Source organism: Mustela erminea, chromosome 14 (assembly GCF_009829155.1).
Source record: "Mustela erminea isolate mMusErm1 chromosome 14, mMusErm1.Pri, whole genome shotgun sequence".
Taxonomy (NCBI): domain Eukaryota; kingdom Metazoa; phylum Chordata; class Mammalia; order Carnivora; family Mustelidae; genus Mustela; species Mustela erminea.
The window spans coordinates 81,965,748-81,992,769 of NC_045627.1; the positions used below are offsets into that span (position 1 = coordinate 81,965,748).

The 27,022-nt window shown below is 48.4% G+C and overlaps 2 long non-coding RNA genes across 2 annotated transcripts in view; one reads left to right on the top strand and one right to left on the bottom strand.

Moving 5' to 3' along the window:
- Nucleotides 1-11,060, bottom strand: part of LOC116572655 — a 32,351-nt gene extending 21,291 nt beyond the window's left edge. The window contains exons 1-2 of the long non-coding RNA XR_004278458.1: nt 10,355-11,060; nt 4,664-4,792 (exon numbers count right to left, since the gene is read on the bottom strand). This is a non-coding gene — a long non-coding RNA (uncharacterized LOC116572655). The remainder of the gene's footprint in view (nt 1-4,663; nt 4,793-10,354) is intronic.
- Nucleotides 9,951-17,325, top strand: LOC116572656. The gene is made up of 2 exons (XR_004278459.1): nt 9,951-10,288; nt 14,323-17,325. It is a non-coding gene; the product is annotated as an uncharacterized LOC116572656 (long non-coding RNA).
- Nucleotides 17,326-27,022: the final 9,697 nt, after the last annotated feature.

The following is a 27,022-nucleotide window of genomic DNA, read 5'->3' on the forward strand; positions in this document are numbered from 1 at the left end:
GTGGGGAGTGGATGGGTAGAGGGAGAGGGAGAGGGAAAAGCAGACTTCCTGCTGAGCAGGGAGCCTCCAGAACCCTGGAATCATGACCTGAGCTGAAGGCAGACACTTAAACAACCGAGCCACCCAACCGCCCCTATAAATGGAATTGTTTTCTTAATTTATTTTTAGATTGTTTGTTGATAGTGCATAGAAGCACAATTCATTTTGTATATTGATCATATATTCTGCAACTTTGCTGGAATTATTTATTAGTTTTAATAGTTTTTCAAACTTGGATTTCTGGGAATTTTCTATGCATAAAATCGTATCATCTGCAAATAAAGGTAGTTTTATGTCTTTCTTTGCAATTGGGATGCCTTTTATTTACTGTTCTTGGCTAATTTTCCTGGATAAAACCTCTAGCACAATGTTGGCTCTAAGTGGCAAGAACAAATATCTTTGTCCCGTACCTGATCTTAGGAGGAAAACATTCAGTCTTCACTATTATGATAGATCTGGGCTTTTTTATAGATGCCCTTTATCAGCCTTAGGCAGTTCCCTCTTATTACTAGTTTTTGAGTGTTCTTCAATTTATTTCCTTAAAAAATAAAATTATACTCAGCTCAGAGTTGTGTTTACTTCTGAGTTTGTCAAACATCCTATACACTCCGAAAGGTGTGGTTGTATTTGATACTCATAACAACAACTTGAAGACAAAAAGAGAAATCGTTCTGTTACATCTCATGTTTTAGGAGGCACAGCTCTATATAGAATACTCTGAAGTGTTTCCGTCCAAAATGGTTTAGGTAAAGTGCAAAGTGTAGCTGCTCCAAAGGCTAATTCCTCTTTCTGACCCATTTCCCCCACCCAAACCCCAATTCCTCTGCCTGAGCTTCCACCTGAGCCCCAAGGTGCCTCTCCCTGCTTATTCTCAGTTGACAGTTGAAAGCAACATATTCAATCTATAATCTTTCTAATGCTTACATCTCAAGCCTACTCCTGGTTTCCTTCCAAACTCTAGTTCATCTTCCTTTCCTCATGTCTATGGGTCTCCCTCCACTATACTCTTATTTCCGTACTTTTCAATTCCAGGGGAAAACAACACCTGGTCTTTACAGAAGAGCAGAAAAAGGATCAAAGGGTATTCACAGGGCTGCAGGGGGTTTGTTTGAAGCTACAGTGATGAACCCACTCTGTGTCCCTGCTGGACTAAAGGCTTCCCCATGGGGGTAGCTGGAAACCTACTGGAGGACACGGAAGTAGAATTCTGTCCTCAGGCCTCTCCTGAGGGCATGCTCCAGTGTGGCAACTGAAGGGGCTGCCTCTTTATTGGCCCTTGGGGCTTCTGGGCCACATCACCCTCTTTCTCAGTGTTCTCTGTGCTCAGAGTGTGGCTGTCTTGGCCATGGCCAATGGCAGGGACCCCCAATTCACTATTCAGCTCACCCAGACATCCAGCCAGAAACTCTGAATAGATGTCCCTGGGTTTCCTGTATCCTGATTCTTTGGATGATTACTTGTCTCCAGAAGCCAAAACAATTCAGTCACCTTAAGCCCCAAGGCTTGGATCTGTGCATGAAGCAACTAGCTTCTCCTCAGAAGCCTCTGGAAACCCCTGACTGAATTAGGTGTATCCCTCCTAAATCACCCACCACCCCGGCCCCGCCCACCCAGAGCTCTCAGAGCACAAGGGACTCCCTGGAGTCAAGTGATGATTCTTTGCTCAACTTAATCTTTTTATTGTAGACTTTTGATCCTGAACAGGCTCCTGCAAGTAGGACAAGCAAAGATCTCACTATGTTTAGAGTCTCCATGGAGGCCAATTTCTACAGTTTTCTCTGAGTACCAATACACCCCTCTTCTGATCAGAATCTCCAATCTCCTTTAAATAACAACTAATCTCCCTCTCTCTGAGCATATGACTCAGACTAGTCAGCATAATTTCAGTCTCTGGCGACAGTGATTGCTTCAGGGACTGGCTCATATCCTGAGTCCTTTCATAATAAATCAGCTACTTATTCAGAAGCTAACAGGATAAGATGTGTTCTTTTTCTCCACAGCCTTTCCCTGGAAGGACTTTGGACTCTGGAGCTGCTGGCCACCATCTTCATCCGCCACATGTAGTCTAAAAATGAAGTCCACATGAAGGAAGGAGAATAGAGCTGAGGGATAAAGACATTTTTCTGGATCAAGCCATGCCTAAACTCCATTTATCCCCTAACTTTTAATTCCATGGATAGATAAATTCTTCAGGCCTGAACCAATTTAGGTTAGATTTTCCATCATTTGCACCCAAAAGATTCCTATCAGACACAATCCCTGTGCCTTTGGACATACGTGAGGCTCAGGCCCTGTTCTCCTCCTCCTGCCTGTACCGGGCCAGTCTTCCTTCTCCATGATCTACATCTTTCCCATTCTTTGGAGTATTCCTCAAATGTTAACTTGGAACACCATCTGATTTCTCCTGTCCTTGCAAACTATCTTCTTGTGACATAATAAGATATATATTTGGCCTCTGCTCCTAGTTCCCAACATACAGCTCTTTAAACCTTTGTAACCTCCTGAGGGATAGGGGTGCTGAGAGCAACTGTTGTTCTAAAATTTGGGCTTTGATCCTAGCTCCTGACACAGAGGTCTTAAATCTCTTAGAATTTTATGAGTGATAGGAGCATCTTTTGTTCTAATGAGATGACTCTTAGTGGGCTCTAGGTATCTTTGGGATGGGAGTTGATGACCAAAGACTAAGCCATATTTAGATGCTTGAAAATCTCAGCTCGACTCACAAGTGGACTTCCAGGGAGAGGACAGGGGCTAGAGCTTGAGCTGAATTTGTCATGCCTCCATAAGAATCCCTCAACTGTGTTATTCAGAGAGTTTCCACATTGATGAACACATCCACACATTGGGAAGATGGCACACGCCACCTCCACAAGGACAGAAGCTCCCAGGCTTGGAAACTCCCAGACCTTGCCCTGTATATTGCTTTGTATGGCTGTCCATCTATATCCTTCACTATATCATTTCTAATAAACTGGAAAATGTGTGTTCCCTAAGGTTCTGAGTTGTTACAGCAAATTACTGAACTTGAGGAAGGGGTCATGGGAACTCTGATTAATAGCCAATCAAAAGCCCCGATGCCAGCTTGGGACTGGCATCCAAAGTGGGGGCAGTCTTGTGGGACAGAGTCCTTAATGTGCGGGGTCTTCACTGACTCTGGGAAGACAGTGTCAGAACTAAAAATTTAGGACACCCAGCTATTGTCTGCAGAGCTGGAGAATTGGATCATGTGGGGAAAAGCCCATGTGTTTGAGATCATGAGGTTGGGGCACCTGGGTGGCTCAAAAGCCTCTGCCTTTGGCTCAGATCATGATCTCAGGGTCCTGGGGTCAAGCCCTGCATGGGGCTTCCTGCTTGGTGGGGAGCCTGCTTCCCTCCCTCTCTCTCTGCCTGTCTCTCTGCCTACTTGTGATCTTTGTCAAATAAATAAATAAAATCTTTAAAAAAAAAAGTGTTGTGAGGTTTCCCTTCACTTCTCCAAATGGTTGGGATTATAACCTATAACTCTGAATCAAACTCATCCTTCAAAGGGGTCCTTAGAGGAGGTCTTCTCAACCCCAAACCTCATGACCTTCTTTAAGCATAGAAACCAGGGCTTGTCTCTCTTGGATCTGTACCCCACCCCCACCCCCAGTAGGTCGTTAGAATGAGTTCTGAGCAGCTGTGGGCTTTACAGAATCAAGAATCACACCATCTTGTCCCGATGGTTACCACAGGAAGGGATGGGGGTTGGGTAATGAGAAGGATTTCTGCATTTTATTTTCTTCTTATTATTATTATTTGAGTCTTTAATCATAACTATTTATTTTAAAGTATTTATTTTGCAAAGAGAACCCTTAGTGGGAATAATTGAGGAGGGGTGGTGAATTGGCCAACCCTCTGCACAGCTTTCATAATCCCCTTGAACCCATGTCTTCTGTGGGAATGCCTCACTTGGTGCTTTAAGCAGAGACCCAAGCACCCATCCAGGGCCTTGACCTTGTGTGGGAAGAACTGTGCCCTGAAATGCAGGCACAGACACATGGCTTCATGAACATTTGATCCCCCAGAAAATCCAGTGCTCCAGCATCCTGGGCGCTGCCCAGACTCTTCAAATTCAAGGACAAATAAAATAAATAGAAGTAAATATTGTACTCCCAAGCAATAGAATGCCTAGCAACCAAGAACAAAGGAGAGCTGAAGGAAGAGTGTTGACTTTCCCAGGTCCTTGTGTGCAAACTGCAGTAAAAGTCTTTTTCTGTGTGAATAATGTATTTTGAGTGTTAAATTACAGAAGGTATATGGGACACTAAGGCCAACCCCCACCAGAGAGTTGTGTGTAGGGCCCACCCTGGAGGAGAGGTCAGGGGTCACCTTGGCCTGCCTGGTATTGACCAGGGTAGGTTGGTGGGGGAGGTCTCCCCATTCCTTTGGGGACTGGGGGCTTGGGACTAGGGCCCTTACATGATGCTGGTACAATATAGTGCCATACACAATGCAAAAGGAAATGCTAAGTCACAGAATAAAGGTAAGAGGTCTGATGCTTTTTTTCTCATGATCATTTCAATGCTTTGTTAGAAATAATGACTATAAAACATATTACCTTATTCTTATTAAAATTCTATGATATGAAACTGATTTAACATACCCCCTGATGGTCTCAAGAGGCTCTTTTTCATTTGGTCTCTGTCCTCATGTTTTAATGCCTCTTCTACATCAGGACCCCAGGCATATGTGTGGATTGACTTTTGGAAATTGAGGATTATTTAGGTTATACCTGAAAACAGAGGAGAGGCAAGAAAAAAGAAAAAAAAAAACACTGGTGGTATTTTTATAGGATCCATGAGAAATCTTGCTGGCCGTTAAGTTTTGCCCCTATGAGACCCCCAGCTGGATGGGATGGGTTGAAACTGCTCCCCAAGAAAGCACACATTTCCCTAGTGTCTAACTGACTCCAGAGAACTTCTAAAGATTTAAGGTGAGAGGTAGAGAAAGGGTTGTTGTCATTGTCTGTCACTATGGCAACTCTAGCCAGGACTTGGCATTGCTAGGATTTTTCCAGCAGATTTTGAAGACTGCTAGCCCTAGGTCAGCGTGAACGGGAATGTGGATTTACAGGTATACAGCTGCTCCCTGGCATGGCTTCCCTAGAGAAGAAAGAAGGGCGATCTCCAGGGCCAAAGCCAGTAACAAATGTGGAGGAAAGATAGAGGGACCACTGAGAACTCACTCTACTCAACAGGCTTCCCCCACCACACCTGCCATGGAGGGCGCGGGAGACATCTCCGTCCCAAGAACTCACACGTCTAAGAAAAAGAGTGCAGAGCGTTCATACTTTATGACCTGCAACCCCACCTCTAGAAATTTCTTCTAAGAAAAAGCCAACGTTTGCACAAAGATTTATTTTGTTTGAGGACGTCCCTTGCAGCATTATTTATAGCAATAAAAAGGGTGGGGTGGATTACCTTCAGGTTCAACAACACAAGATTCGTTTAATAAATTATAGCTCAGCCCTGCAAGGCAACACGAAACATCCATTCCAAACACATTGTGGAAAAATAGCCAACGATACAGGAACTTTACAGATGGCCACAAAACATTAAGGAAATTGGGGAAAAAGGAAAGGTTGTAATGTTAGTAGGACGTCAATCTCATGTTTAAAAAATGAAAGGAAAAAGGAATAGAGGCAGGGAATGAAAAGTCTATACATAGAAATGTTTTTCAGGATACACACCTTTATAGTTTCATCACCAAGGGATTGGATTTTTGCCCTTTTCCCCCCAAATTTCTTACAACAAGCCTCCATCCATTGGCAGTTTTAAAATTTTATGATAATAATAGTAAATATAACAGAGGGGCAGGAGAAAGGGAGAAGAATGGCGTGGGGCGGGGAGGAGGAGAAGGCGAGTCTCTCAGAAGAAACTGCGAGAAGGGAAGAGAAAGATCCGTTGATCGATCAAGGCTGATGGGACCAGAAAGCCCTTCTACAAGGTTCATGGAGGGTTAAAACAATTCTTGTACAAGAGTAGAGAAGGAAACAAAAGGAAGATTTAGAAGGTCTAAGCAATTATCTAAGAAGCTGTTGGCATAGACACGTGCCAACAAATGTCTCAAGCCCCAGATGTCTTTGGAGAGAGTGTGGCTCCCTAAGACGCACTTCATAACCAACCTTGACTTCGTAGGTTGTGAAGGATTATAAATAATTCATCATACTGTAGAAAGAAATTTGTGTGATTTTCTTGAATGCTCATTAATCCGTCAGAGCCCGGCCTCAAGCTTCCCGTGAGTCTATTAGTTCACACGGGCCCGGCGCAGGGCCTCCTGCTCATGACGGAAGTGATGACAAAGCTGAGAAGCGGGAAGTTTTCACTCTAGTCAGAGCGCACGCTCTGCGGTCCACTGCCAGAGAAAGACTTGCAGCTCCTGATGACAGGTACTGGCTGGTGCAGGGGGAAACCTTAAAGGCACACGTTTCTCAGGGGAAAGTTGGCCAGTGTGGTCTGTCAGCAGGGGCGGTGGTGACGTCCCACCTGTTGTCCCTGTCCCCAGTTCTGTGCTGTTGCTGGGGCTCTCGGGGTGGGCACATGGGTCGGAGGCTCTGGGGGGGCAGGGAGAGTCTCCCATACCCCATCTAGCAGGATTTACCGTCCCCTCTAAGCCTTGCCATGTCACAGGAGGCCAGGAGGCGTGGAGAACATGGCGTCCCACACCCGTCACAGACCTTAGGTGATGGGACACCCTCGGTTAATTCTCAATTGTCCGGGGCTGTTTGTGTTTTCTGAATCTCCGACTGTTTTCCTCTCTCTGAACTCGGGTCACCTGTGCTGCCTACAAGCATTTCCCCACGTCACGGCTGGGGGGTAATTTAAAACAACCACAAGGATGGGCCTTTCCGGTCACTGGCGCGCTAAGTACCCAACCCACGCCTGCTCCATCCTGGTATTTGTGGAGTGAGTATGTGTTGAGTGACTACTCTGCACCCCAGCTTATTCTAGGCACTGAAGGTAGACCTGTAAACACAATAATGCTTACATTCCAGGTAACAAGTAAGAAAAATAAGTAAAATGTAGAGTGTAGAGTGTGCCAGGTAGGCTAGCGCTAAGAAAAAAGAAGTAGCCAATGGAAACAGGAAGCACAAGACATTGCTATTTAGATATGTGGCTGGCGAAGGCCTCACCAAGATGGCATTTGTGTAGAGAAGTGAAGGAGATGAGGGAGTGAACCCGGCAAGAATCTGGAGAAACAGAATTTTAAGTACAAAAACAGCAAGTGCAAAGGCCCTGGGGTGGTTTGTTCTTGACATGGTTTAGGCAGTGTTTTGGGATGGTTTTTCTTGACATGATTAAGGTTTTTCTGGATTAAGTTTCCCAGCTTTTTTTAAATTATCACCCTCCTGAGGAGCCTTTGTAGAGTTTTAAAAATTGCTCCCCTAGTGAAATTTTAAAACCACAGATATATATAGATAGATAGATACATACATACATACATACATACATACATATATATATACCTGTTTAGGTACTGTGTGTATACATATGCTTTATAAATAAAAACAGTAATTTTTTTTGCTCATGAGAACCAATCTTTGTGTCCTGGGGTGGGGGGGCGGACAGCATCATCCCCATAGAGATCCAAGACTGTACTCAACAAGTGGGTCTGGCGCCGAGGGAGGAAGAACATTCGGGAGGTGAGGGGTGGGCCCAGCTTAGACAGGGCCTTGTCGGTCATCATCTGCACCTTTTGTTCCAATAGAGCCAGAGTCATTGGTGAGTTTTAGCTGATGAATGAGTCTGATTTACATTCTATTACAACTGCTCTGGCCATCGTGGAAAAATATACGGGAATGAATGACAACAACCATAAAGATCTTAATAAAGGTCATAGAAGAGGAGGAAAGGGACATCTCCTTCTCCCTACTCCTCCCCTCCCTTCTCTCCTTCCTTCTCTACCTCCCCCCTACCCTTCATCTCTCTTTCCTCCTGTGAATATCTGCTGAGCACCAGTTCGGGGCAGGGGAACAAGACAGGACAGTGCCCTCTGTGCTGAGTGGGAATAAAGGTGTCCACAGGACATTGCTGGAGCACAGAGAAAGGAGCACCCACTCAGTGGGGAACGGAGGAGGGGGATGGCTTCCTAGGGAACAAGTCATTTGAAGCCAAGTACCGAAGGAGGAATAGGGCTTGGCCGGGAGAATGTCTCCGGGAGAGCAGGCAGCATGGCTGAAGCCGGAGGCAAGGTCAGGGGCAGAGGCAGGACATGCCAGTAATTGTGCCTTTGTCGGAGGGAGCACAGGGAGGCAGGGAGGTGGCAGAGAGGCTTGACCGGACGCCAGGTACAGCCAGGTCTGGAGGGGCCTTACATACCACATTTAAGATCTTGGATTTAGTCCCGTAGCTGGGGAGCATGGAAGGGTTTTGAGCCACATGACTTCAGAGCACTCTCACTGGCAGCCTCCTATAGAAAGTAGATCTGGGGGAGCATAAACAGAGGCAAATGAGGGCCAGGATGCACTAAAGAGTTCAGGCGAGAGATGCAAAGGGCCTGGGGTAGGACTTCCAGAGTTCATGCCCTATCCTCTCTAATCACTCTCATTATTCACTGGACTCTCAGGCTACAAGATGGAGTTAGAAACAGCCCAGTATCTGGAAAACCCAAATCTGTTCCAATATGGTTATAACTGGATACATAATCAACACGGTCATCACTGTAGCCACTCTCTCTCCTTTCCACTGTGGACACCATTTCCAAAACTCCCCTGCACATTTTGAAGAATGATAAAGCCAGAGAGAGGGAGGTCACAGACAGGACTCTCCCAGGGGCTGGGGCAGGCAGGTCAGGCCCATTCCCCCTGGGTGTCCCTGTGAAGGGCCCGTTGGCATAGGGATGCTCCTCTCTAAGAACGGAATGTTCTATGTAGCACTATTAGCTCTAACACAGGCGGTTCAGGAGCTCAGTCTGAACACCTTCCAATCTGTCTGCCTGTCTGCTCTCCTCTTTTTCATTAACTTTAACTACACTTGGGCAGATCCATGAGGATAAATTAAGAACAGAACACACAGGGACCTGCATCCAAAGCAAGGACTGACAGTCGTCCAGGGCCAGAGCCCATGAGCAAAATTGCTTCTGCTCATCATTTTTCATTTTCTAGCAGCCCTGTCTTCTCCAGTTTCTCAATCCCAGGAGGAGCCAGTAGCAAGAATGTTCCAGTGTCCAAGTTTCCATGTTGGCGGAAGACAAGGCCTGGTGGCAGACCCCTCCCCACTGCCTATTACTGGAGGGAAAGGTTGACCATGCTGACAACTGACCCTCTCTCCACAGAGAATGGAGTTTAAGCCACCAGAGCCCTAGATGGCTGCTTTCAGCAAAGCTGATCATGGGTGAGAAAGAGATTTGCAGAAGCTTGGCTGCCTGGGGAGGTTTCTTAACACTTGCAGTGGGAGGTCTGCAAGGACGGCCTGTGCCTGGGTCCACCTGCGGAGCGGTCTTACCCAGGTAGACATGTCTCACCCATGGCAGTGAAGGTGGTTGCCTGGCGGCCACACCTGCTATTTCAGATGCCAACCTCAGAGGCTGGGGAGAATGCCTCGATGTCCCTAGACCATTGTTAATGCCCATCTCTTGCCCAATTCCTGTTGCCCCTCTGGGGACTGATGCTATATATAGGAAAGGCATACAATACTGCGGGCAAAGGGCCAGCTTTGTGGACAGAGCCATACTGGGTTTTATCTTGGCTCCCACCTAATAAGATATTATACAGTACTGCACTGAACCAGGTTATCTACTGTGTATTACACCACACTCTCCCATGCCACGCTGCACAACCCCGCCCTCCACTCTGCACTGTGCTGCATTACTCTACAGCTGGCAGAGTGCCGGGCACTAAGTAAGTACAGAACAAAGGGTAGTTACTACCTTGATGTACTAAGCTCCCCCCCAACCTGTCCATCTGGCGAACCTCCCTCACGCCCCTCTCTCTGCTTTTCCTGGCTCCATTCACACCTTCCTTCTCCTGTCCTCCCGCAGGGTCTTACACAAAACCCCACTGTAGCAATGATTGCCGTGGGTTTTGATTGTGTGCTAGCTCCTTGATGCTAGACACTGTATGTAGCCTTTTGTCACCAGTGCCGATCACAGAGCCTGGCCAAGAGGGACCCTCCGTCGTGCGGGAAGAAGACAGAATGTTGCTCATGGGCTTTTCCACTCATGGGGGACCTTATGACGTCATCGTGGGCCCAGAACCTCCGGCCACTGAAGACTTCCTCATTGCTGTTGGGTATGTCCCCAAACCCGCCCCATTTTGGCACAAAGGCAGCCGTGTGAGTTAACCCTCACAGTTTACCTCTTTCTGGTTTCAGGGACTGCCTCTTCTTCCCGGTGGAAATCTTCTGGCATGTGCACATGGCCATAGCTTCCCCTTCACATGTTTATGGGCTGATATCTACATTCCCTGGGTCATCATCATTCCAGATCCAAAGACCAGTCTGTCTTGCCTGGTAGTCCTCATGCACACCTCAGCCTCTCGATTAATTTTATCCCTCTCCCTGGCCCTGCTCCGGCCCCGGCTGTCTTCCTTGGTGGGGTGGGCCGGGGGCGGGGGCAGCGAGCTCATTTGCCTACTTGAGTCCAGGTGTGAGCCTGGCACCTAGGTGGGCTTGACTGCTAGGCTGATGCTGCCTGATGCCCCTTCTCCTCCCCCGCCTCTTCCTTCACCTCCTGGCTGCCCTCCAGAGCCCAGCCCTACACAGAACCTTAGAGGCAGCCATTTCAAGTGGTTTCTAAGAGCCTTCATTGGAAAAAACCTTGCAACCGTCCAGCAGTGCTGATCTTATGTGAGCTAGCACAAATCCGAAATTAAACTAAGCAAATGGCACTAATCCCATCATGGTCGTCAAACCTAGCCCATTACAGGAGGCAGTTCGGAGGGTGGGAGGCTGAGTTTCTGGCTTATGTGAGGGAGGCCCCAGAGATCAGGTTGCCACAAGATCAGGTTCACTGGGGATAAGAACAGGCAGTTACAATTACAGGTGCTGTTTACATACTTTGCCCCTTGCCCTTGACACAGTCCAGAAGGAGCCCCAGGTGCCCTGCTCTGTACCTCTTAGGGTTAGCCACAAACCCTGGGAGACAAGAAAAGCCACTCCCACCCCCAAAGAAAGTCAGGGCCCATGCAATGCCCCATTTGGGCGCCTCTACAGGCCAGATGCCCTGGAAAGGGCTTTCTTTCTTTTCCCTTTTCTTCCTTTTTTGTCTTTCCTTTTAATACTGTTTTTACAAGGTGGAACTCCTCTGCGTCACAGAAGAAACCCAACTCTCCTGCTGTTTTCAGCCTTTTTAAAAACAGAGGTATTGGTATAATGCCAGTCTTTGAAACAAATTTCCCGTAGTTTTTCCAGGGATTGCCAGGGGATTTGGACCTGAAGAAGTGGCCCTTTCGTCCAGTGCAGGAAAACAACCAGGCTTGCTCATTCTGTACGGATGTCACACTTGCCCTCAGCACCTGTTGCAGGCCCCAAAGCCACGGTGGGGGACGGCTGCGGATCTGGCAGAGCCACCCACAGTCGACGAACAATCTGTTAAGTCCCACAACAGGGGCTTGCAGATGGATACTGTGTTTCTGGGTGTCCGGGAGGGGAGCATTTTCTCCCGAACTGCGCAACCATGGCCACAGGCAACAAGACAATGGGTGTGAGTACCTTGCATGAGAATTTACAGAACTCTTCCCAACCCTCCCCCTCGGTGCGCCTGAGCAGTGCTGTTGGTCAAACTGGGGACCAAGAAGAGAAGGGTGTCTAGGATTCAGAGCTCTGGGCACACACGCTAAGGAGGCAGTGGAGAAGGGTAAGGAATGGGGTAATTTGCTGGATGCTATCAGGGCTGCGCTCCCCGAGAGCTGGCAGGTTAACAGATTGCAGCCAAAGCTGCAGCCCTCACATTTTCTGACTTGAGAGATAATGAAGCAGTAAAAGCAGCGGAGGCCGCCAGCAAGGATTCGGCCCCGTGGGGCTGTCGGGGCAAGAGCAGCTGTCCGAAGGCTCCCGCTCGGGGTGCAGGCGGGGACTGCAGGCCTCGAACAGACCAGCAGGACAGAGGACTGAATTCCCTCCTCCGGGGCCACCAGCACCTTGGTTCCCAGCGCTGTCACTGAGGCCGTCCTCTGCCAGGCCAGCCCATATGGTCTAGCAGTTGTCGCCAGAGACAAGGAGCATAAATAAACCCTGGGAATACAGATGGGAGGCTGGCCAGGCTGCCTCCACTTCCTGATCTCATCGCGGGGGCGGGGGGGTTCCGTGTGGAAGCCCCGGGAGGCACCTTAACCATTTTCCAGGCCAACGACTTCATTTGTCAGACGAGAAATGGCCCCTCCCCTTCCAGAGGTTAAGGGACTTGCCAAAAGTCACACAGGGTGTCAACCATAAAGCAAGAAAATGTGGTGGCTAGGGACAGAGCAGGTCTCTGTTACCCTTGGCTTTGGCAAATCCCTAAAGCTCTCAGTTTCCCCTCAAGCCTCGAGTGTGAGGTTAGTGCCCTCCGGGGTAGGTACTTGGGACAAAGGCAAATGTGGGCAAAGCCCACTGCCTGGTTCCTAGTAACTGTCATGGATGTTGTGGGGGTGGGGTCCATTGTTCTCATGGCTGCTGATAGCTGGCAATGGATTTCAGGGTCTCCTCTGCCCAGGACAGGGCTATTGTGAGACAGATACAATCATGTGAACCATGATCCCAATCCCGGCTTCCGGCTGTGTGACATCAGACAAGGGACTTCCCCTTTCCGGGCTCTCATTGTTCTCATCTACGAAGTGGGAGCAGGACACCGCCGTTCACAGGCAGTGACGATCAGCGGCAAGGGGAGGACAGAGGGGAGGGCCGGGGAGGGCAGAGCCTTCGTGGCCATACACGGCAGCTCTTTCCAGCCATCCCAAAGCTTCCCCGACTCAGCAGTGAGGACAACTACCTTTAGACTGAAGAATGGTTAAGTTGATGCAGCAAAGGTGCTAAGAGTCTGGCTGAGGTAAAGGTTGGCAGAAGCAGAGCAGCCGGCTGGTGGATGGCATGATTCGAAAGAAACCATATGTTTTAAATTACGAACCCAGATGTTAGGCCTTGGTGCCTAACGTTCACACCATTAGACACCATCCTTTAGGTGTCTCTAATGGTCTTGGAGGCTCCAGGAAACCAACATTAAAATGCAAATCAGTTCCCTTCAAAGGGAAACATATTAAGTTATCCTCTTTAGTGAAATGCTGAGCTGGGTTTATTTGGGGGAGGTTGGGGTGAGGCAGACAAGGGAGAATTTGAAAGGACAGAGACAGGAAGCTTTATCTTTCTATAGGAAGCTAGTTCTCTTTCTACCGAGCCCCAGGAGTAGAGCATGGGTTCTGTGTGTAATAGGTGGTGTGGGGGCTTGCAGAGTGACTGGGGTCCTGGAGGAGAAAGGCAAGGAGCAGGAAAGCAGGAGCTTTTCACAGTCGTAGAATCCTCTCCTGGCCCAAAGCAGAGAGGGGCTGTGTGAGGCTGAGGGATGGAGGCAAGCTGGGCTGGGCAGTGAGGCTTAGCAGAGTCCTAGGGGATGCAGACAAAGGCTGTTGAGCCCAGAAACTAACCCTTGGAAAGGGAGGTCTATTTCTAATGTGTGTTGTTTCCCTTCGCCCTTGATGTCTACACGTTGGGGTCCAGATAATGTTTGCACAGGGAAAACAAAGCTGCAAAGACGAAAATGATGTGTTTTGTGCACAGAAATGAGAAGAATTCATTCCTTGACATTTACAGCATCCTTCTCTCTTGCTGTCTTTGCATGAATAGGAAATAGCAGAAGGGACATTTCTCTTGAAGGGGCCTGGGCTTGAATTCTTTTTGTTCTTTAAGGCCATAATTTCCAAATCTTTTACCGAAATTTAGAGTATTGTGTTTTCAAGTAGAAATTATCTTATGTGTACAGTATCTCTCTGTGCTATGGAGATATTTGCCTATAAGTCCATCCTACTTTAAAGATTTAAAAATTTTTAAAAATAAAGAAGTCATGAAACAGACCATGTTCAGTGACAAAACCATCTTTGTATCAGGAAAAGCCTCTTCTGAGCAGCTCTGTAAGGTTTAAGAATTTCTGATTTTTAGACCTGAGTTATACCACAGCCTTAGTCTGCCCTACAGTCTCCTGCCCTATAGCCACCAATCACTTATTATTTTGATAAGATAATAGTGGCTACCTCTTAGTGAGTCCTTGTTGGTCACACACCATTCTCCTCACTCCCCATGTTAATTCTTCTACACTTTACAATAACTCAGAGCCATTATCATCCCCACTTTACAGGTTCCATACTGAAGCTTGGATGGGTTATTGATGTGCTCCACATCCCACGGGGCAAGAAACTGGCAGAGCCTGGATATGAACACGGAGCCTCCCAGTGATTTGCTGCTCGACCGCTTTGCCCATTTATAAGAGGAAAAGCTATGAGGCCCCTGTCCTCAACATCATTTTGTCTCTAAAATACTCTTCGAGCAAAGAGAAAAACTGCTGTTAAGAAAATACCACTAAACACACAGGACCCACCAAAACACAGACCAAAGAAGTCTAGGAAAGTCATGGATTGAGGAAATATGGATTTAGTTACAGAACATACATATTCTATACTTCCACCTGTCCGTAAAAAGTACATCAAAGGACTTTATTTATTTTTTATAACATCAAAGGACTTTAAAAAACTCTAGCAAGAAGACACAGCAAATGGATCTTTTTAGATAACCTTACATACCTGCCTAGGATTCGCTCGATTTCAATTTAGTCACTGAGTGATAAGAATTTCCTAAAAAACTGCGGGCGCAAAGACCAGTATCTCCTGGAAAGATTTTTTTTTTTTTTTTTTAAGATCATTAGATTGAGGAAGTCCAATAAAGTAGCCCTTGTAATGATTTCTGAGGACGCTATGTAGTCCAAGTCTACTGCCCACCAGCTTTGTGACCTCAGGCAAAACGCTTGACCACTCTGGGCCTCTTCATCTTTGTCTGTAAAATGAGAGAGCACTTATGGTGACAAGGTACAGTGAAAGACAGGGTGTTTGGCTCAGAATCCCTAGGAAGTGTTTTCCTTAGTGGGGCCTGGTTTGCTGGTTCCTGCAAAGATGCCTCCTTTGGGGCACAGAGGACAGGCAGTGCAGGATCTGAAATGCTACCCTACCCACCACCAGTGAAATGCCTCTCTCAGTGCTGGAAACACAGAGCATCCAGGTGGCGTGAGCCAGAACATACTCGAGGCGATGGGTGCCAGGTTTAGGCTCCAACTCTGGCAGGCCCTCTCAGTGCTCAGCCAAAGTGTTGGGGGTGGGGAGATTCTCTTCCCATTTGTGACTTTTCTAAATCCTCCCCTCTCCTATATCTGTTTCTGAAGATAATCACATTCCAGTTGAGGTAGAGCAGGGCAGGGGTGGGGGGGAACGGGTAGGGGCGGTGGTGAGCCAAGCAACGTCTTGGAACCTTTGTCCCGAATTGTGTGGCTTTTGCCGGACATTCATTTTCAAGATGGGCTTTTGTTCTTTGGGGAGAAGAAAAATCTCTCTTCCCTTTTGCATGTGGCTACAGCAAAAGCTGCAAGTCACAAAGCTGCCGATTTCAACACATGTGCATGGGCACACGTGCGCACACACACGCACACACACACACATACACACACACACAAGGAGATCCTCGTCCTGGCTCCCTCTGAAACAATTCATCTTCAGCCTTCACTGTTAATTATGACTCTGTGCACCAATAACCAAATGACACTGAGCCTGGAGTGGCTGTCCCTGTCCCTCCACATGACATTTATGCAGGTTGATGAAATCATTCTGGGCAAGGTTAAGACAAGTCTCTCCAGTGCAAAGGTTCTGTTTAAAACAAACACTGCTTGCTCTTGGGACCTGGCAGGGAAATTAAAAAGAAACCCAAGATGCTCTAGGCTTCTGTCCTGGTTTCCAGGCAACCAGATGCTGGGTGCAGGAAGGGAGAGGGGCTTTCTTCTGGTGCCAGACAGTATTGATAGACAGTGGGCTAACTTTCTGAGCCAAGGAGATGGGGAGGGACAGAGGAAGCCTGCATAAGCCTCATTACCCTAATCAACCATAGAGTGGGCTTGTTGGCAGAGAGCATTGAAAAATGAGCCCATCTGCACAGGCTGAGCTGGGGAGAGATGCTTTTCTATACTTTAAAAGACTGGGTGGCTATAAGCATGATTCACAGGTAACCATCGTCTTGGCAGCTCTAGATTGGTGTGCGGTTCAGGTAGGCAAAGACAGCTGGGCGAGAGGGTCTCGGGGAGACCCGGCAACCACTCACCTGGCAGAAGCAGGAGAAGACAGAACAGTGCTGGCCCTTTCTCTCTACGCTACAATTCCACCAGGATCCCGAGAGACCGCATCTACCGATCAGAGTGTTAGACAGGATGCAAGGAAGAGGAAGATGGACAAGCACCAAGCCGCCACATCCCCTTCACTATTCCTTTGTGCCCAAGTCCCATGCCCCCACGGGATCACGTGATGTAGTAGAACCATCGGGGGCTCCTCGACAGACCCAGGTTCAAATCTGCCCTCTGCCCCTTCCCAGCAAGCTTCCTTTCTCTTCTGTCCACAGCGTGGTTGTGAATCAGCATTCAGCACAAAGTATTCCTACTCCAAAAAATGAGAGGTTTACATCTCAGGAGTTTCTATGGTGACAGTAAAGTCTGTCCTAGCCCAAATGGCAAGCATCCCTCTGGTTTGAACAGTGCAGAGATCTGGCATTTTCCTTGTCCCTGAACTTGCCGTTCCCCAAGTGCTACATGGCACACAGGACCTGGGATCCTTCTGTGTTACAAGAAGAGAGGGCATGACTACAGAGTGTAATTACATAAAACTGCGTGGCCTAGGACTCGACGCCAGCAGGGACGTTCCCGTTCGGTGAAGGAGGAAAGGAAATTGCAGGGAGGGTACGAGGTCTGCTGAAGGCCACGGGGCTGGATCATAATGGAGTTGGGTCTCCGTTCCAGCACCTGCGGGAGGGCGGAATGGGCTAACCTAGACGGAAGCAAGAGGCGCCCCAGCTCTGCTCGCGGTCACAGTGCCTCTGTTCCCCCCACCGCCGCCAGGACTCCCACCCACCGGTGTGGTTCCTGGGACCCCCCGAAGGGGGAGCCGGGTTGCTCTGCCTGCCTGAGCCGCGCACCGTCTGTAGGGCCCTGTTGCCCCCACTGGAGTTCCGGCATCTCATTCTTGAGCACAGTCATGGTTTTGTTTTCCCGGGTGCCTGTCTCTCCTGAATCTACAAAATCAAAACAAATCTACAAAACAACAAGCAAACAGAACCAGAGAGGAATCAAGTCCCCAGGTTTCTGTCCTGGCTCCCCTGTTTACGGTGTGGCTTTAGGCCAGTTTCTAGAATTACCCAAGCCTCAGTTTTCTCTTCCCCCGGACACAGCTTCAACCCTTCCTTCTCACTGGTGCAGCACGAGGTTTAAATGACAAAATGCAGAGACGCCTGAGTCACAAGATCGGTTAAGCGCCCAATGCCCAGTTTCGGCTCAGGTCATGATCTCAGGGTCACGAGATAGAGCCCCGTGTTGGGTTCTGGACTGACTGGAGTCTCCTTGAGACTCTTTCTCCCCCTCCCCCTCCCCCTTCTCTCTTTTTCAAATAAATGAATTTAAAAATAAATAACAAAACCCAGATCAAATGCCCCGCAGAGAGCTCCTTTCTTGTTAGCACGCATAGAAGCTTCTCTTATAAATTCTTCCTAAGGGTCATTAGAAGACAGCCCTCTGGGCAATTTTCTGCAATGCAGTTTGGCCTCCTCTGGTGGGAAGTAGGACAAGAGGCTTCACCAGGTTTGAGGCAGCAGCAGTGACAACAGCCAGCATTTTCTGGGGACTTCCTGAGTGTGCGCTGGCCATTGTGCGAAACACTTCTAGGGTTTGCTTCATGTGTCATTACACTGACCTTGCAAGGTAAACTCTGTCACTGTCGACCTCATTTTACAAAAGAGAAAACTAAGGCCCAGAGAGGCTGGGAAACTTCCCCTGGACCACACAGCCTCCCAACCCAGGGCACTTACCCCCAGTCTGTCTCCCTTGCAAGGATACTTGGGACCAAACCTTTTCGAGGTGGCTGTTCTGGTCAGATGAAGCCAGAAGCATCTCGGAATGAGCCTGAGTGTGATGCCTGTGCCCAGGGGGCCTGCAGCACTCCGAGGCCAGGAGCATTATTGGTGGGAAGGGGACCCATCCTCCACGCCTCACAAACACCAGACTGACTGCTTCCAGTTGGAGAAAAATATCAAAACTCAGAACATGCATAAGAGTGCCCGGGGAGAAATGTATTACCCAGCTGTCACCACTGGTCGAGAGTCCTGGGGCTTGTGGGTAATGCACACAGAACTCTTGGGCAGTGGGGACCCTGCTTCCCAGGCCAACTCCTGGCTCCCCCCATGACCCCCACCTCCCCCAGAGCAGCCCTCCTCATGCTACCGCTGGGCTGCTTTCTGCTGTCCCGCTCTGACTCGTTCAGCTATTTTCCTACCAATTCCCCACGCAAACGGCGCCTTTTGCTCCTCACGGCCCTTCTAGAACAAGAAAGGGTTTGGACGAGATGGGGGTTTTCCAAACTGGGCTTCTGAGAAGAGCTCTAGCCTTTTGAGGGCCTCCCTAGAGGCTGCCAAAGGGAGACGGCAGCGGGGAGGGGGTGGGGGAGGGCAGCGCTGGTTCTGGGTCCCCGGGCTTACATGTATCTATTTTACATTTTTAGAACTCTGCATGAAGTTTTGTTTCAACAAAGGGCTTGGTGGTCAAAAACCCATTAAGCAATTAAATAGTTAAATGCATAAATCCGTTACATCAAACTGCTGAGCAACGTGATTTCTCGGGTCCGCTGTAGTGTGAAGACCCTGTCTGCGCCACCGGCAGAGGACGGAGCAGGGGGACTGTGGAGTGAGAGGAGGGACCGCGCCGCCCGCACTCTTCTCTGGTATTTGCCGGGGACACTGAGACAGCCGGAAAATGGCTCATGAGGGGCCAAAGACGATGCCAGAGGGGACCCGAGCTGGGCACGTGCCTGGGAGCCTTCCTCTGCTCCTGTGTAATGGCAGAGACGGGGCCTCATGGCCTTGGTGCGCAGCTGGGAAGGGGCTGGATCTGGCTCTGCTGCTGAGTCCCCCTCCACACCCAGACCCTGATGTCCTCGGTCCTCAGCTCCGCAGGATTCGGAGTCCCAGGGACAGCAGGCACGGTGTGTCCGGGAAGGGCTGACAAGCAACACTCCTCGATGTGTTGTGGCCACGGAAGAACTTCTGTTAACGGGAAGCAATGTTACGCATTTGCGCTGTGCGCACACACACACAGACACACACACAGACATCCACACATACACAGGCTATTCTTTTTAGAAAAATCACAGTTTATTGAGATGATGCCTTATGTTTCTTTCTAAATTGGATTCAAATTGGCATAAAACCATGTATTCTGTTCTTTCCCGTGGCCTCTCTTAATCTAATTATCTGATCTTTTGAAGATTAAGACATACATCTATCATAGCAGACAAAAATACCAAGGATTAGCAGCAAACAGCTTGGAATGGTATAAAGATAAGCTTCCAGAGTCACAGGGCACTTGGCATCCAAGGCCTTGGGGCACTAGGAAGAGCACATTTGTTCCTTGAAGTCAGTCAGACTCAGCCTGTGTTTTCACACTGTTGCTCTGAAGGAGGCCACGTCCCTTTTAAGTAACGGTCTTTGAACTTACTCCATCCCATGGCCTGTTGATATAATTCACAGCACTTATTCTTAGCTTATGCCTATTGCTTGTTTATAATCTGTTTTCCCTAGAAGAGGGAAGAGTCTGACAAGAGCAGGGACCTTATCTGTCTTATTCACCGACATATCTCCATCTTGGAATAGAGGCTGGCAGAGTGTAGGCTCTCGTGTGAGTGAATGAATGAATGTAGGATGGTGTACAGCCTTGTCTTCACAGTTACAGAAGTTTGGGGCACCCGTGGTACAGCAGAGTTGTACATCCAAGAGGTCCGATGGGCTACCGCGCAGAAATCCCCGAAACTGACTCCCCACACCTGCACCTGTGCCACGGACATGACCTCCCCGCAGCGGGATCGCACGGCGTGCATTCATTTCTGAGCATGAGAAGTTCCCACGTGTGGTCTGGCATGAGGTAGGAGTCCACACAAGCATTCCCGAACCCAAGATGGCTTTTGTCTTTTCCTCTGTGTCAGAGAAAAAGAAAACCGTAGAGTTCCAAGGCAGAGTTGGAACTCACAGGTAGAGTTCCAAGGCAGATGGAAGCGGTATAGCCAGAAGTCATGCCCACATCTCAGGAGGATGAACCTCAGATCACAGCTCTGTCTGCCTCTTCTCTAGAACAATCTCTCTCTCTCTCTCATACCCACTCCGTGCATTTTCGTGGTTTACCATTTATTAAATATAAAATTAAACTCTTTAAAATTAAATGAACATCTCTGCCGAATAGACTCTTCATTTTTCTACTCAGCTGGCAGATATAAAGCCCCACATAAAGGCTTCAGATAGACAGATGGGAAGAGGGAAAAAGCGTCATTTTCTATAGAGGGTGAGCTCGGCCCTGAGCCTTCCCTGCCGGCCACAAAGGGCATCTTGCTGATGGCTCTTTCCACAGTGAAGCAAACACCTTTCCCTCAGGTCTCAGGGAATGAACCCCGAGCCAGGGCACTCTCCTCCTAAGACCCCCCAAAGGGGCAGCTGCGTCCTCTGGACAGGAGGCAGAGTAAGAATCAGACCTACTTGCTTGCTCCTTAAGCCTCAGCCAAGAGGGACAAAGATTTCTCCTGCAGGAAAGGAAGATCAGGCAGAGATTTTGAGGCTGTTGCCACATCAGGGTTTCATTTGATCTCTTGGTGAGGAACAGCCGTGTCCCAATGGGGAGGCATTGAGTCTCCTTTTTGGTAAGAGCTGCTATGGGTTTGGGGAACAGGGACAAGACGGAGAATTAAGTTTCTTCCCAGCAGCTTTGCATACCAGGCCCGAGCTAATCTCCTCCCAGGTAACAGACACCAGCGATGGGCCTCTGCTGTCCCTGCTCTTAGGGGATCTTCTGTCACCACAGAGAATGAGAGCAGACTGCAGAGGTCAAAAGGACACAGCCGGCCAGCTGAGGAGACAGAGCAGCGGGAGTCTGCTGGAAGGTGCCAGCATTCCGGGGGACAGGGAGACCCACGGGGCCTAGTGCAGGGTCAGGTAGAGGGGCCCAGGGTCCATTTCTGCCTCCCCACGGTGACGTCAGAGGTCCAGCTTTCACATGCTTGTGCTCACAGGAATGAAAGGAGCCAGACTGTCCAGAGCCCTTTGGTCGTCTTGGAGGTGTGAGTTGAAAGGGGGGAATGAACACTTGGTCTTAAGGAGGGGCAGAAGCACGCACCCGCCGGGTCATCACCTCTGTTTCTGAGCTCCCCACTTCTCACTCGTCTGCCCAGTGGTTTCTATTGGGTCCAAACTGTGCAGGCTTCCTGCTCTAACGACCAGTTTTCCTGAGCCTTCAGCCTTCTCTGCGCACTTCTTATTTGTCAATCGCAGAGCTAGGTGCGTTCAGGGCAGCCCCTTCCCCCTGTACCCCCTCCCCCATGTTCCGTGATGATGACCATCACCAGGGGTGCGGGAGGCTGAGAAATATACCTCAGGACATGGGCTCACACTTTGGGTTTTTGCCAAGGCCCACAGGACAAAATATGTTAATTTTTTACACTTGACGTTGCAAGTCAGCACACACTCGTACCAACAACGGAAATGTTCCTGACACTGCGCTTACCCTGTCGGCTGCATGCTCTGTCCGCTCCCTTTCATGCCACTCTGTTCCCTGCTTATACTCTGGTTCATCTTTAAAAGTGCTTGTTACCACCCAGGCATCTATTTCATTAACCGGCTGCCGATTGGAAAAACACTGGTTTGGGGCAGGATTGTCATGGGAATCTCTCTGTCTGGCTGTGGACCGGCCACCCCCAGACTCCGGTCTTCCAGCTCCCCGCTGAGGAATCGTCAGGGCCCGTGATAGATGACCGGTGTGCATATTTCCAGGGTTTTCACCAGAGGCTTGATACCACTTCAGAGAGTGGTCAGAGCCGGAGTGTCGGGTCGGGGCTCGGTATCACTGGGACAAAGATTCCGATCCCAGGGCAAGAGAGCTTTTGGTTGGCCTAGATGAGTGGGAGGCCACCTCTTGGTCAGAGAAGGGAAGACACTTTGATGGACAGTCCTACCAACACCGTATCCCTTGGGACAGGTAGATGAAAAGAGCATGGATGCTGTTACGGACTGTGTGTGTCCCACTGAAATTCACAGTTAGAAATTCTAGGCCCACCCCCCATGGGATGGCACCTGGAGGTGGAGCCTTCGAGAGCTGATTAGGTCATGAGGGTGGCCATTCCTCATGAATGGGACTGGTGTCCCTTGAAAGAGACTGCATAGCACTCTCTTGTCCCTTCCATCAAGTGAGGACACAGCAAGAGGATGGCCATCTCTGAACCAGAAAGTGGACCCTCACCAGACTGAAGCTGCCAGTGCCTTGATCTGGGACTTTCCAGTCTCAAGAACAAATGTCTGCTGTTTAGAAGCCACCCAGCCTGTGGTATTTTGTTAGAGCAGCACAAATTAGAGTGGGCCTGGCCTGTCTTGGGAACACTCAGAGAATGGCCGGCTAAGCTCTCCTCCTCTGATGCTTGTGCCCTCCCCTGTTCTTCCCCAGGATACTCAGCACGGCACATACAGTAGGCATCCACTGCATGGGGATTGCACAGAAACCAGAGCACAGTTGCATTCTGGCCCTGGGTTGTAATATGATCAGGGTTTTGACTCTGTGCTTCTTGGACACCATTGAAGGCAAAGTCCCGGAGATCCAGCATTAGCTGGTGACAACAGCATCTAGAAGATTTTTATCTTATTCAACAAACTCTTACCATGGCAAGCCAATGTTTTGAGAGCTTTACAAGTATTGACTTGCTAGGTTCACATAAAAACCCTATAAGAGAAGTACCCTTACATGAGAGGCAGCATGGAGGTGTTGTACCCATATTGCCTCTAATAGTCACACCTATCCTAGAAGGGGCAGGGGTTCTTTGGCTTCATGGATGAGACGCTGGGACTCAGAGAGGTTTTATAACTTGCCCAAGGTCCCACAGTCAGTAGCAGAGATGCACTTTCAACCCTACTAAGGAAGAATGAGTAACACTAGGAGAATCTCTGAAATGGTATTTAATCCTGGAGTTATCAGTTCCTGCCTGCTCAGGACAGCCTGGGGCTGAAATGGGCCAAGCCCTGGGTGGGGAAAGAAGCTCCCTCCTTACAAACAGAATCATAGACACAAACCAAAATGATTCACAGAAGTTCCAGAGGTGGGCAGGACGCCAGTAAACACATGAAACCCCTAGCAGCTGGCTGAACATTCCTATGGCTTCGATGTGCCCTCATTCTGTTAAAATGTCGTGAAAAGGAAATTCATCACTGCTTATACATTTTTTTTTCCCAATAAGAAGAAAGCTCTATTTGCTCATAGAGACTTTTGTTCAAATGTCAAGCTCTATTTTAATTCTCTAGTAGCAAGGACTGTAATCAGCCACACTTAAAACAATGACCCCAAATTCTTTCCCTGCCTTCACTGCGGTGACAATGTTGTTACAGCTGAGTAAAATGCTTTCTCGCTTTGTGTGGCTAACCAGTATTTTCTGAGCTAAATATGTCTCTCTAGGTTGTCCCAGGTAGGTTCTGGGATGGAAACTCTTGCTCTTGATTTGGATGAAAGGTCCCTGAGGTCATTTTGAAAGAACAACTATCCAAGTATATATTTCTTAATAAAAATAAAGTGACTTGGTCTGTGGACTTAGAACCATTCTGTTTAGCTATTGGATCCAAATATGTTTTCACAATTTTGGATTTCTATTACATGGGTAGAGTGCCCATGATTCTGATAGGTTTGAACAGAAAGAAAGGTGTGATATTGGAATTTGTATGCAATAATTACTTCCCCATAAATGGCAAGATTAAACATGCCCTCCTTCCTGAATTTCATTCAGTTGAATGTGCACATAAAAGTAATTAGTTGGAAAGTGTATCAGTTATTCCTTGCCATGTAACAAGCCACCCCAAAATATGGTTGCTTAAAACCACAATTTATTGTTTCTTAAAGCTCTGTAAACCTAGACTGTGGTTTGTAAATTGACTGTGTAGTCAATTTAACTAAGATGGCCTAACTCATATATATGTCTAGGGCATTGGTGCTGGTTTTTGGCTGTGCCTCTCTCTTTGTGAGATCTCTTGTCACTCGGTGGTGTTGAGCTGGGGCTTTCTATTGTGGAGCAGTCATGTGCCAAGAGGGACAGGGCTGAAGCTGTGAGGTCCCTGAGACCCCTTAATGTCATGTCTGGCATAACCTATTGGTCGATGGCAGTCACAAAGCCAGCGTCAGTATCAGGGGTGATGGGATAGATTCCATGTAGGAGGGATTGGAAAATTATTTTCATTGACCCTCCCCACGAAAAATGCATTCACCTCCTACCTAGAGGTTTTACCACACACGAGTGTCAGTTTCTGTGTCAAAGTCCAGGGTCTTGACTGTCTCAAAGCAAACACAGCTGAGATGCCCTGGATGCAGGTCCTCAGGTGCTGTTCTCCAGAAGCAGCTCTTCTGGAACTGTCAACTGTCAACTAAGGGGACTTACTACTTGCCCAAAGTTGGAAACATACTTGGTAAAGTGTGTCACCACAGTAGATATTTCCATTCAAAAGCAGAAGAAAGGGAAGTACATGGTGGTTGCTGATCGATGGCATTCTGACATCCAGCTAGGCACAAATTTCCAATTTGCAATCAAACAACATTCCATTGGGGCCCACTTCTCCCTTGGGGTTGGTCTCAGTCAGTGAGGGCGGCTGTAACAGAGTACCACAGACTGCGGTGGACAGGGAAGATGCTGGCACAGCAAACATGGATTCACAGCCTCACAGTTCTGGAGGCTGGAAGTCCAAGTCAAGTCACCCACAGATTCTGTGTTTGGTGGGAACCCTCTCGTTATTACAGATGGCTATCTTCTGGTATATGACATTCTCACATGACAGAGAGAGAAGGAGAGTGAGCTCTAGTCTCTTCGTCCCCTTATGAGGCCCCCATCTCATCATGGGGGCTCCATCACCATGACCTCCCACAAACCCAGTTACCTCCCAAAGTCAAACACTGCCTCACTGGGGATTAGGGCTTCCAGATAGGGATTTTGGAGGGACCCAAACCCCCAGTCCATAGTAAAGCTGCTCCGTAAGCTGTTCTTCTTGGCTCTTCATTCTTCTCCCTGGGTCTTGGCTCTGCCTTCTGAGTTGTCCTTCCTTCTCCATAGGAAATGGCACATGCTTGCAGTTGATTAGTTTTGTGGGTTTTTTTTTTCCTGCCTGCTTCCTTCCTTTAGAAAATTGGGGACCCAGAGGCTGTTTCCATTTTCAACTGTGTTTGCCCATTTAGGCACAAGTAGGGGGTGTTTTCACCAATACAGTGTCTAAAACTTTGTCAATTTCCCTTGATTCTGATTGGGGTAGAATCTATGGCCTCAAAATCATATAAGCACATCTATCCTCTTCCTCCCCCTCCTCCTCCCCCTCCCCTTCTTCCCCTCCCCCTCCTCCTCCTTCTTCTTCTTCAGAGAGAGAGAGAGCATGAGCAGGGAGTGGGGGGTAGGCAGAGTCAAAAGAAGAGAGAAAATCTTAAAGAAGCTCCACACTCAGAGCAGAGCCTGATGTGGGGCTCAATTTCATGAGATCATGACCTGAGCCAAAAATCAGGAGTCAGATGCTTAACTGGCTGAGTGACCCAGGTACCCCACAACTATTGTTCTTTCCTGAGACAGCTATCTCTTTCCTCTGGGCTGTGGACCTGCTGTGGGATGCTCTCTTAAGGTTCTTAGAAGCCTTTGTCTAGCTGAGCGGTTCCTTTAGGCATTATCTTAAAACTTTCTGAAGTCCTAAAAAGGGACCTCACAATGACAACCTTGATGGATTTGTGCCTTGTTTCACTTGGAGAATGTCTTACTGGCTGGGGTGGGGAGTATGTGCTGGAAATGAGAGACGGTCTTGTTTTCTAATCAGACATGTCCCGAGTCTTGTCCATTTCCTCTGTATTCTGCTGCTAAACTTAGAGGTTCTTTAGCTCATCTCTTTCTTCGTGTATACTATCATATGCAGCTAAGAAAAGACAGTGGGTACTCTCAACATTCTGTCCAGATATTTCCTTGACCAGATCTATGAATTCAACAGGTAATTTTCTATCTTCCAAGTTACCTTAGGTGACAATCAGGACTATTTGGACTATTGTTCCACCATTAGATAGCCCAGGCTTCTCTTTTCTCCAGCTGCCAATAGAAGTTTCCACCCCTTCTTTCCAGCCCTGCAGATGGCATCCTTCCCATCTCCTGCCCACCTCCTCGTCCACAGCCAATGTCATTAACTTAGGTTTCTGTTATTCTGGTACCTCACTTTTAGGTACCAACTGTAATGGTTAACTTCATGGTGAACTTGACTGAATTATGGGCACCCAACTGTGATGGTTAATGTCATGGTGAACTTGACTGAATGATGGGGTGCTCAGATATTTGGCCAAACATACTTGGGTGTGTCTGTGACGGTGTTTAGATGGGATTAAATTTGGTTTGACAGATCGAGGAGAATAGACTGCCTGCTCTCTCCGAGTAGACCTCATCCAATCACTGAAGGCCTGGATAGGACGAAAAGGCTGGCCCTCCCAAGAGTAGGAGGATTCCTCCTGCCTGGCTGTGAGCTGGAATTAAGTTTTTCCAGCCTTTAGACTTGAACTGGAACACAAGCTTGCTCTTGCTGGATTTTGAGACTGCTGATTTTGGGACCAGAACTTACACTATTGGCTCTGCTGGTTCTCAAGCTGTCAGGCTCAGATTAGAACTACATCGTCAGCAATCCTGGGTCTCCAGCTTGCTGACTGTAGCTCAAAGCATTTCTCAGGCATTTCTCTGTAATCATTTAAA